The following is a 12497-nucleotide window of genomic DNA, read 5'->3' on the forward strand; positions in this document are numbered from 1 at the left end:
CTTCTTCTTCTTCTTCTTCTTCTTCTTCTTCTTCTTCTTCTTCTTCTCTCTCTCTCTCCTTCCCCACTCATTGTTAACAGAACTTTACTAGTATCTAGCATAATATAAAAATTTGTCTTTTTTGTTTCTGTCTTACCATCACAGAAATCACTAATTCATTGATGACTTACTATCACAGAAATCACTAGCTAATTCATTGATGATTTCTTGCACTTGTGCTTGATGAAGGAATTGCTTACTTTGCAGTTCCTTACAGAGCACTGATGGATAGTGTGGTGTATAGTAGATAGGCTACTGGCTGGTAGTCAGAAAGACCTGGTTTCACACATAGCAGCATGGCCCTGGGCTAATCACTTGTCTTTCTGTACCTTAGTTTCCAACTCTGTAAAATGAGGAAATTGGATTTGAAGACCTGTAAAGCCCCATTCACAATACTTTTTTCTTTATTAAGTAGCATGCTACATTCATTCAGCATAGTACGAATGATTTAAAGCTGAACGGGGCTTTATTAACACATTGACTTTGTGGAGCTTTTTTGCCATGCAGTTATAGTTGGAGGCTTTTATTTGACCTGTGGCTCCAGGACTGGCCTGTCTCTGCTTACAGAAGTTTCCTTAACTATCACATTCTCTTAAGGGGCAGGCACACCGAGCTCCCGTAGATTCCCCTTCAGTTAATGTCAATCTGACATTGATAATGGCACCGTAACCAAGTAAGAATTCGGGGGAAGGGAATGAGTGGGGAATTTTCCCTCCCAGCTCCATGAGTATTTCAATTCAGACTTCCCAACCGTGGCTCACTCAGGCCTTTTTCAACACAGTTCCCCTATTTCCAAATCAATGTTGTCTTTGAGTATGTTGTTTAAAGGCAAAAATGGAAAATATTGATATTCATGCTTGCTCTCACGTGTGGGGATGTATAAAACAGTGGTAATGGTCAGCTTTCAAATTGGTCAAAGAAATAATAGCAGGATTAAGAAAATCATGTTGGATAACTAATGTGGAAATATATTTAGTATGATTATACATGTATAGCCTATATCAGATGACTTGCTGTCTTGGGGAGGGAGGAAGAAAAAAAATTTAGAACTCAAACTCTTATAAAAGTGAATGTTGAAATCTATCTCTATATGTAATTGAAAAAATAAAATACTATTAAATGGATAAAAAACCCACTTAAAAAAAGAAAGGAAAATCATATTGGGAAGCTAGTTGTCAGTAGATACATTTTTCAATGAGAATGACCTTCAAGGGGAAGGAAAAATTGTCTAGTTCAAATACTGTAGTTGGTTTTCAGGAAAAACAATTGCAGTGACTGCAAATAATGTAGATTGGAAAAAAAAAAGATGCAAGATACAAAGGACTTTCTGAGGTCAGCAAACAGCACCAGAATGAATTAGAACCTCCTCCGTGATTCTCTCTTTTAGTAACTGTCTCCTTCCCCCAAATACCCAGCCTAAAAAAGGTTCTCATCTTTATTTTCTTTCCCTAAGGATGGTATCTCAAGTGCTGTACTAATTTAAGCTTTGCAAAATGTCCAGAAATGCAGGGACCTGAAAAAAAAAATAAACCCAAAGTTCAGGAGTTCAGACTTTGGAACTGCTTGAGTTTGGAGAATCTTCTTGCTGTGATCTGCACCTCTGGTCTCTGGGAACTGGCGAGATGACTTAGGGTGGGCAGTGTTCCACCCTGGCAGATGGTTCAGAGCAGAGCCCATGCCAAGGAGTGAGGAATAGCTCACATCCAAGTGTAAACCTATCCAAGAAGTCGAAATCCTGGATAGGGACTGTCCTGTGCTAGTGCTGAGATACTGTGTCATTGTGATAGGAGTGGTGTGTTAGCTTAGTTTAGCCAATAAAAGAAACAGAAAGAAAAATCTTGAGCCAGGAAATGTTCCTCCCACTGAATGTGTTTGTATCTCTTCCCCGAGTGCTTTTTGGTCTGATCATTTTCACTCAAATTCATTAGTCAGATATGGGATCAAGACCTTGAAATTTCTATAGTTGTTTGCTGGATGGGATTCAAGCAAATATTTCAGTGCAACACTTATAATAATGATAGTGCCTCCTCCCCCCACCCCCCCCCCCCAAAAAAATCTTGCATGAAGCCAAACCTTTTTGTGTATTTAGTTTTCAATTGAAAATAACCTAGAGCTAAAAGCTTTAGAAAGCTAAAAATTCATCCCCATTGTTTTATTTTTAAGTACTATTTTAAGTGTCTGCCAGGACAAAAAATGTTCAGTCCCTTTTTGGGCTCCAATAGCCTAGTAAAATCCTTTGTAAACCCAGGGGAGATGATAGAACTGGCACAGGAGAAAATTAATTTGGTTGGGATCCATGAGTGGGATGAACTAATGTGCTTATGCTTGCAGGGTTCTTCATAATCAATCATTGCAGAGAGTTCTAAGCACCACTGCCGGATATGTACCTCAGGCAGGATCCTGGTCAAAAAATCCCCCAAAAAATCCAACCAAAAAAACCCCCCAAAAATGGTCCAACATATACCCACTTTGTAGTGATAAGAGGGGAGCTTAAACTAGAAAGGCAGGTGGTACAGCATAGTGGAGAGAGTGTGGAACTCAGATGGGGTCAGGATGGTCTGGGTTTCAATCCTACGCTGAACACTTACTTACCAGCTATAGGCACTTTCCTTGAGTCTCAGTTTTTATACCTGCAAAATGGGGGTAATAATAGCACTTAACTCACAGAATTGTTGTGATTCTGAAATGAGAAAATTTATGCAAAGTGTTTTGTGAACCTTAAAATTCCATCAAAAAATCATCCACTAATTATAAAAAATACGATGGTAGAATGATAGGATCAATCAGGCAACAAGCATTTGTACTTACAGTATGCCTGGTGATGTGCTAGGTAACGGAGATAGAAAGACAAAAGTGAGATGGAACCCATCTTCGAGGAGCTTATATTGTATAGGGAGAGGCAAAATTATACATATTTTGTATAGTTGTTCATTTATTAAGCACCTACTATGTGCCAGGCACTCTGCTGAGCTCTGGAGATACAAAAAAAAGGCAAAAGACAGTCCCTGCCCTTGAGGAGCTTATATCTCATGGGGAAGATGACATGAAAACTATGTACAAAGTTATGGACAGGAATATATGTAATCTATATATAACTGTGTATACACACACACACACATACATATATTTTGTTGTTATTCAGTTGTTCAGTTGTGTCCAACCACAGCATGTCAGGCCCTTCTGTCCTCCACTATCTCTCAGAGTCTGTCCAAGTTCATGTTCATTGTTTTCATGACACTACCCATCTCATCCTCTGCCGTCCCCTTTTCCTTTTGCCTTCCATCTTTCCCAATAAAATCTATTAAAAGTGAGGTAATTTGAAGAGGAGGTACTCGAAGTAGAAGTGATCAGAAAGGTCCACTTGTAGATTTTAGAGCTAGGTGGGATCTTAGAGGCCATCTAGTTCGACTCTTTCATTTGACACATGTGGGAACAGACTCAGAAAGGTGAAATAACTTGGCCAAGACCACCCAAGTTTTAAGTGGCAGAGTCAGGACACAGGTCCTTTGACTATATATCCTGTTGTCTCCTCACCATTGCACCCTGACGCCTACAACAGTGGTGTAACAATGTAATGTTAATACGACAATGCAATGTATGTGTTCTCAGTTAAAGATGATGAAACTGAATTCTGGGAAGGAGGGAGAGCTGTCTTGCCTGGGGCCGCATGCAAATCAGGTACAGGGCAAGATTACCAGTGGGGGTAAGTTATTAGAGGTAACAAGGAAAGAGTACAGGACTTGGAGTCAGACAATGTTTAATGAAATCTATTCACATACATGTATGAAATAATACATGCATTGGTAGAGTTAGTGGCTATGGAAAGGCATAAGGATAGTTGCTTGCTTGCTTTTGCAGGGGAGCTGTGTATGTTTCCCACAACCTTTTTTTTTTTCTTTTTTCTCCTTTTAGCCTAGTCATAGGGTATTTTCCAGCTCCATATTTTCCAGTAACCCTTTTTGGCCCCAATCCCACCGTTTTTGAGTCCCTTTCTGTCCTAGGTGAGTCAACGGCAGGAACATCTTACAACTGTCTGCCACATGATTCCTTAAGTCACAAAAGTTGTTTCTCAGGGGTTAATTCTTACCCTAGCAGTGGGAGTTTGTATCTTTCCCTTTCCCAAAGCATTGACTTTCCTGACTGCAGATTGGAGACTCAAGGTAGAAAATGCATTCAGGAGCACACTAATGAAATGGGGTATAAATAGAATCTTCTTCCCTGACAATGCTGGAATTTTCTTCAACTTCTGAAGACATTGCAGTCTTTGTTTTGTGGGTCTCTATCTCCCCCCCCCCAGCCAAGCTTGAGTCATAGAGCCTGAAGAACTAATGAGCTGCTGAAACTTGGAGCTTAATTGGGAGGATGCATGTGGGAACAATGAGAGATGGCAAAAATCATAAGCTCGAATTAAAGTTGGCAACCCCATTGCCATCCGACAGCTTGCTCACTTTGCATTTTGGCATGCCAGAACCCTGGATGGGGCTTTATTCTGCATAGGCTGAAATTAAACTGGGGGTAAAAAAAAAAGAAAAAAAAAACACGAGGAGATGTTCATCCAGGCTGATATTAGGGCACCAAATACTTTGTTTAGTATAGCCAAAAACAAACAAACAAAAAATTAAACTCTTCACATATAAACAAGGTTTCACCAATAATGCTTTTACTGCTTTCTTGTAGTGGTTTTCATTTTGCTTTTGTGGGATTTAGGACCAATCATTTAGTGGAATCACTGCTGGGCAACTGGTGAGAAGAGATTATTCAATTCTCTTCTATATTTTGAAGTTGTTTCAGTGGCACTGAAGCTTTCACCTAGGCTCCCTTCTCTCTATTTTTTTTTCTGTGTTTTTTTTTCTCTAATATTTTTCTTTGATTCTTTTTCCCCCCCCCTCCTGACTCTCTGGACTCCTTTTCTATATTCCTCAGAATAACAATGAATCATTTCCCCATTCTTTTTATTTATTAATTTTTTTAAAGTTTGCTTCTCTCTGTGACTTCCTTCCCTCATTTCCATTTGGTTTCAGTTTCCAAGTTCTCCTTTTGCTTTTGCTAACTTCAGTATTGGACCATACCTCACCCTCACCCTTCTATCCTTCACTCTTCATGTTCTTCCTTCTTTCTCCTGCAAATCTGGGTTGCATGCTTCGATTTCTCTTCGTACCAGGTCTTCCTGTACAAAACAAGTTCTCATTTCCATCTGCAGCAAAATGTGTCTCTGGCTGGTCTCCTCTGTGCTTGGGGCCTGCTGTTTTCTTTAATCCCTAATCCCTCATGGATTTGGTCATCCATTTGGCCATTAATCCTGCTCCTAGGAGTGTTCTGAGGGATGAAGAGTGATCTCTGTGGTTCAGAATGTGTCCTACAGGCTGCAGTTTTGTTAGCAGGATGACCTGGGTCATTTGGCTAAGAAAAGCTCAGCAAGCCTGCAATGACCCATCCAGCATACAGGGATGCCTGAAATTACCGTCCTGCCTGCCACTCATTGCTGCATCCATGCAGATGGCTGAGCCACGGTCAGAGAGCTTTGCTAGTCAGGGTCTGTCATCACTTCTCAGAAAGCTGGTTGTTTGGATTTGCCATGCCAAACAAAGTTCATCCTGAAAGGGTTCCAATCTCAACTCCAAGACAATGTGTGCTGGGTTTGATCCCTAAGGAGAGGGAGCCCAGGTTTTTAAAGACTGCAGAGGTCTTTAAATTCAACAGCTTCACAGATCAGGAGCTGGGATCTTGAAAAGTTACATGACTTATACACAGTCACCCCAACAGGAAGCAACAGTCAGGATTTGAAGCCAGATCCTCTGACTCTCAGATTGTTTCTATGTGTCCTGGGTCAAACTATTGTAGGAACTAAGAGCTTCAGAGTTGGGATGAACTTCAGACGTTGCCATTGAGTCAAACCCATGTCTGAAAAAAGATTCTCCTCCTGAGCATCCCTAACCGAGTGATCATCCATCCAGCTTTTGCTTAGAGATCTTTTTTTATGTTTTTTAATTTTACTTTTTAAAATTTTATTTATTTCATTCAGAATGTAAGAAATGAAACAAACATTTCCATAACATGGTAGCATAGGAAAAATAACGCTTGAACATGAAACTGAAAATCTATGATGTACAACTTGCTATTCCTTTTAAACATATAATAAAGATCGTTAGTGAGGAGAGAACCTGGTATCTCCCATACCACTCTGGGCCAACTCTAATGGTAAGCAGGTTTTTTCTTACATCAAGCCTCCATTTAACTTTGCAATTTCAACCTATCAGTCCCCTTTCTTCCCCTTTGGGCAAAGGAGAAATTTAATATCTCTTGCAAATGACAGCCCTTCACATATCTGGCGACACCCATCATACGTTGTTTCCCCCTTAACTGCCCCAAGTTTGTCTTCCCCAGGCCACCTATCCAAGATAACTTTCCCCAACATTTAGCTTTGGGTTGGTATTATAATACATTGCAGCTTATGTTTTTGCAACTCTCCAAGCTTTACGTCATCTCTGCTGATCTGCGTTTGACAGCGCTGTAAGGTAGCTTTATTATTCTCATTTCATTGAGAAGATTGGGGCTCCGAGATTAAATGATCTGCCCAGTCTAAAATTTCAATCCAGGGCTTCCCACTGTGAATCATGTATGTTTTCTATGTTACCTCTTTATTAACTGGCCCACAGTAATCTCACCCTGTCCTTGACTCCAGGCAAGCCAGCTTTCTTTCCTGTAAATCTGATTTACTCATCTTTAACTGAGGGGAATTACAATTGAAGTTGTCTAGCACATGAGAACAAGTTTGTTTTGTGATTTAGACTTCGTGAATCTGGGGCCCTGTGTGAATGCCAGAGGGCTACATTACAACTCTGTTAAGCCTTTGGCTTTTGTGCCTTAGGCCCAGAATGAAATTAGGCCCCATGCTTCTTGTGGTTGGAAATGAGAGGCAAGGGTCCAGGAGGGAAGGAATTAGGTCGAACTTGGAGCAGATGGGGATTGCGGGTATAGAGGATATTTTGTTACATTGGTTTATTTGAATGGTTATTTGAGTGTAGAAAAATTGTGGAAAATCAAGCCATGGCCACTGCCCTGAATGAGTGGAAAAGGGCAACAGCTCAGGTAATATGAGGCAAGAATCCACAAAGAATTTATAGACTCAGACTCACCTTGCTTTGACCTCCAGGCTTTGGGCCTGGGAAAGAGGACCTCTGGAGCCCTTTTGGAGTTTTAAATAGGATTTAAATGTCAGCCACTCCTTAAGAGTTTGCCTTTTTTCCCCCAGAGCCAATAGGGAACCACTGAATATTTCTGAGGTGGGAGTGATATGGAGAAATCTTTGTTTTAGGAATATCAGTTTGGCAGTGATTTGAAGGATGAATTGGGGAGGGTACCCTATTGCAGGAATCAAGGTGATGAGGGTAGAGCGGAGGCTGTGTGTGGAAAGAAGGGATCGGATACAAGGAGATGTGGAGAGAGGACTGATGAGACTAGCCGCTGATAGGCTCCGGAAGACTAGGGAGAGGGAAGAGTACAGGCAGAGTGCGAGATTGTCAGCGTGGCCGACTTCGAGGATGACAGGGCTCTCAACAGATGCACTGATATTTGGAGGAGAGATGCACTCAGAAAGGCTCTCCAGTGCTGGTCAACTGGCCGTGGATAATGGAAGCTGATTCAACATGTGCACTGAATGCCGTTATTTCTACTGCCCCTCATGTCATATCAATTTCGTGCAATGGAGTTAGGAATTTCCATAGTTTTGGTGTGCTCCCTTTTCAGGGTTGTGCATGAATTATATACTGATGAAAGCCAGAAGTTTCTTCCTTCCACCCTTCCTCCCTCCCTCCTTTCCTCCTTCCTTCCTTCCTCTTTTCCTTCTTTCCTTCCTTTTTTCCTTCCTGTCTCTTTCTCTCTTTTCGTCCCTCTCTTCCTTTCCTTTCTCTCCCTCTTCTTCTTCTTCTTCTCCTTTTCTTCTTTGTCTTCCTCTTTCTCTTTTTCCCTATAGAGTGTTAGAACAAGAAAGGGCTTCAGAGATCATCTATTTCAGCTCCTCATTTTAGAGATGAAATTGAGGCCCAGAATGGCCAAGCAACTTGACACAGGTTCATATAACTTGTTAGTGGAAGAGCTAAGACTTAGAACACAGATCTTGTGGCTCCTGGTCAATCCATCAACTTTAAAAACTGATTTTTATTGATATCTTTTGTTTTTACATCTATTGGCTTTACCTCTTTCCTTTCCCTTAGAAGAGGAAAAAAAATGGTATTATACGCAATGTTCTACAGCCATGGACCCTTCCACCTTCCCCCTCTGCTAAGGAAAAAGGGAGAAGAGGAAGAAATGACTTTTTATATCTCTTCTTTGGGGCCAAGATTTCCTTTATTTTCCTTTATTTTTGCCAAGCAGTATACTAGATGCTGGAGATATAAAGACACAAGGAAATAGCCCTTGTTCTCAAGGAAGCTACTTTCTATTGTGGGAACAATACACATGTACAGAGAAGTAGATTCAAAACACATATATACATATATGTACATATATGTTTTTTATATATGTATATACATACATTTATATGTATGCAGATATATGTATTATATATACATACATATATGTCTATGCACAGAGAGTAATTTAAAGTTTGCAAAGTGCTTTTAAAACATCACATTATATCCTCACAGTAACCATAGGAGGTGGGTATCATTATTATCCCCAATTAATAGATAAAGAAATTGTGGCCCAGAGCAGTTAAGTGATTCGCTTAGGATAACACAGCTAGTAGATGTGTGAGGCTAGTGTTAAACTTGGGTCTTTCCCAACAAAGGCATTAGGCTGCTTTTAGGAGGTGGCCCATCCTTTGTTCTTTCCATTCTACCTTGTTGATATCCCATTGTCCAAAGATACTCAGTCTTGCCAATGTCATTACCAATGACAAAGGAGGGATGATGAAAAGTGCCGACCCAAATGAGCATGTTTTGAAGGTGTGTGAGAGTAGCATTTGCCAGTTTACTGAAAAATGATCTGAAAAATATTTGAGAATCCTATAAACTGCAAAATGTATTACGATAGTGCAGACCTTCATCCTTTTGCTTAAACATAAGGTTGGATTTTTTTTTTTTCATTTTTACAAGTGTATAAACACTGACCGTGGAGTCATGGTTTATTTGTTCTGTAACTACTCTTTCTTATCTTGTACCTTCAAACCAACAACAAGGTCACCATTCTGGATTCCCTCCTTTCTTCTTCATTCTCGCTGCCACCACCCTAGTCCTTCTGGCTGTAATCCCTTTGTACCTGACTTGCCATAGCAGCCTCTGAGCTGGGTTCCCTGCTTTGCACTTCTCCATCCTACCTTTTATCTGTCTATCCATCCATCCATCCATCCATCCATCCATCCATCCATCCATCCATCCATCCATCTATCTATCTTTGGTCTTAGTAAGTGTGCGCCTTCATTTAGCACCATTTTTAAAATAGATTTTCTGTTCTATCACCCATGATTCTTCTATCCTGCAACATCTATGAGCTCAGTTCGACCATCAAAATCTTTCACTAATATTGGAGGGCAAACTTGTTTTCCCTTCTTTAGCTCTTATCTCCAAAAAACAAATCAAAACAAAACCTTTCCAAATATTCCCTTAGGTTTAAGGACTATATTCTTTAGGATAGGGATTTTTTTTTTAATTGTAATATATTTCAGGGGGTCCAGGAACTTGGATGGAGAAAGAATTATGTCATTATTCCAATATAATTGCTTTCCTTTGTAATCCAATACTTTCTATATTGGCCATTTTCAAATATCATTCTGGGAAGGGGCCCATTGGCTTCCACAGACTATCAGAAAAGTCTACGAACCCCTGCTTTAGGATATGATATTCAGTAGGTATTTTCATCACTTAAGAGCTTAGATGACCATCAGAGGTTACATAATCCATCCTTTAACAGGAATCTCCTTCACAACATCTCTGACAAGTGGCTGACACAGGAGGTTGATGACCAGTGATGGGAAATTCATCCCTCCAAGGAGCCTCTTCCACTCACTCTTGGGCAGCTCCCATCGTATAGAAGTTTTTCCTTATGTTGAGCTGAAATTCTGCCCATTGTTCCTGGCTCCTCTCTCTGTGTCCAAGCAAGAGAAGTCCTCAGAGGTGTGGGGAGAATTTGATCTCTGATCCAATGGTCCTAATTCTTCTGCCCTAAACTGTTCTTTCTAATACTTGTAGATTGCTAAACTTTCCTTCTCTTTTCCCACACAAACATTAATGAGGCACCTATTGGGTGCCAGGCACTTTGTTAGGTGCAGGAGATACAAAGAGAAAAATGGAAACAATCCCTACCCTCCAGGAGCCTATATTTATCATGGGGAGGGAAACGGCACCAACATTTGTGTATAAATACAAACTACATGCATCGAAGGGCAAAGCAGGCAACTCCCTACAATTAGAAATTATAAAGCAAGCGCTGATCCAAATTTCTTCATATGGAGTTCCCTAAACCAATGAAATCTGAATTTTGGTAAAAAAAAAAAAATCAAAATAGTTTCAGTGGATGAGGAGAACAAGAAATCAGGAATAACCTCATACAGGAGGTGACTTTTTTTTCTTTAGATTAAGTATCCCTAGCAGCCATCGAGTGGTTGCTTCACTAAACTGCTTTTCTTCCTTGTGAGTATCAATATCTTCCTTAAGATTTGGGTCGTGGATTGAATAAAATCCTTCAGATATCGTCTGGCTAGATTGTAGTACAGTACTACTAGGGAAGGGGATAAGCATTTATATAGTATCTACTCTAGGCCAAGCACTTTAAAAAAAAAAAAGAATTATCTCAGTTGATTGTCACAATAACCCTTTGAGGTAGGTGCTATTATTATCCACAATTTACTGTTGAGGAAACTGAGGCAGATAGAGGTTAAGTGACTTGCCTAGGGTCACATAGCTAGAAAGTACCTGAGGCTGGATTTGAACTCTGATTTTCTAGACTCAGCATTTTATCTACTGTACCACCAGCTGCCTCTCTCACCTCTCTAATCCTGGATTCTATACTTCCTAACACAACATAAAATCACAGGTTTTTTGGCTGCGATTTCACACCATTGACTCATTCTGTGATTGCAGCTATCTTAAAATAAATAAATAAATAAAATAAAAACCCAGATCGTTTCCAGATGAAGTTTTATCCAACTAGGCCTCTCTGATTTTATATTTTAAAGTTGATTTCTTTCTTTTTTTTTTGGCTAGGCAATGGGGTTAAGTGACTTGCTCAGGGTCATAGCTAGTAAGTTGTCAAGTGTCTGAGGCCAGATACGAACTCAGGTCTTCCTGACTCCAGGGCTGGTGCTCTATCCACTATGCCACCTAGCTGCCCCTAATGTTGATTTTTTGAACCCAAGTGTAACACTCTGTGTTTATCCCTAAGAAATTAAATTTTCTTAGTCCCCTTCTGTCATCCAGACCTGTTAATATCTTTTGGATTATGCTAGTCATCTACCTTGTTAGGATGATAAGATCATGGACTTAGAAATGGAGGAGACCTTTCAGGTAATATGGTACCATCTCCCTCATCTTAAAGGTGAGGCCCCTAAGTGACTTGTCCAAGGTTATATGACATGAGAGTTGAACTCAAACCCACTGTTTCCCAATTGAGTGCTCAGTTTTGTGTTATCTGATAATCTGATTAGCATGAAATCTATACCTTCATTGATAAAAATGTGAACAGAACCAAGGACAGGGCTCATTGTTACCTTAGTGCTTTTCTAGCTTCAAATTGATCTCTCTCTTAGATCTTCGTCATTAATCCAGTTTCAAACCTCCCTAACATTACTGCCTTCTAGTGTAGAATTTTCTCCATTTTTTCTTCAAGATGATTATAGGAGACTTTGTCAAATGCCTTACTGAAATCCACGTATCCTGTGGCTCTGGATTTCCCTTGACCTAGCAGAGATGTGTGACTGGCTTGGTAACCCTGGGCAAGTATTTCATCTTTGAGGGATTCAGGCAACTCTCCAAGAAGATAAGTTGTAAAGCAGTTGGAAATTTGCACTTTTAGAGGGCATTTCCTCTGTGGGAATTCCCTAAACCAATGAAATCACAGAGCTAGACAACACAAAATTAGTCTAATAACTTCAAAAAAAGGAAATGAGGTAAGTTTGCCTTGGCTAATTCTTGAGAAGCTATGCTTTTTCTCAGTGACTGTGACTTCCTTTTCTGACTGTTCATATTCTATCCCTTTTCTAGCATATTGTAGATTTTTTTTTCTGAAATTAAAGTCAAATTCACATGACTGTAGTTTGAAAAAAAATCTTCATCTCTTTTTCAAAAGTCAGAACATTTGTCTATCTCTAGTCCCACGACTCTTGTGTTTTATATGATTTTTTAATGACCATTTAAAGTCGCTTAGCCATTTGCATCATTGAGTTATTTCTGTACCTTAAGATTTAAGTTCATCCAAGGTTGGTGACGACCTCAAAGAGAATTCTATTTATTATTAGTCAGTCA

At 39.9% G+C, this 12497-nt stretch overlaps 1 protein-coding gene across 4 annotated transcripts in view; it reads left to right on the top strand.

Annotated features, from left to right (window-relative positions):
* The window catches only part of MITF (melanocyte inducing transcription factor), a 268663-nt gene that overhangs the window by 87805 nt on the left and 168361 nt on the right, over positions 1 to 12497 (top strand). The gene's annotated exons all lie outside the window — the stretch shown is intronic.

Source organism: Vombatus ursinus, unplaced genomic scaffold (genome assembly GCF_900497805.2).
Source record: "Vombatus ursinus unplaced genomic scaffold, bare-nosed wombat genome assembly UNPS02014773.1, whole genome shotgun sequence".
NCBI classification, from domain to species: Eukaryota; Metazoa; Chordata; class Mammalia; order Diprotodontia; family Vombatidae; genus Vombatus; species Vombatus ursinus.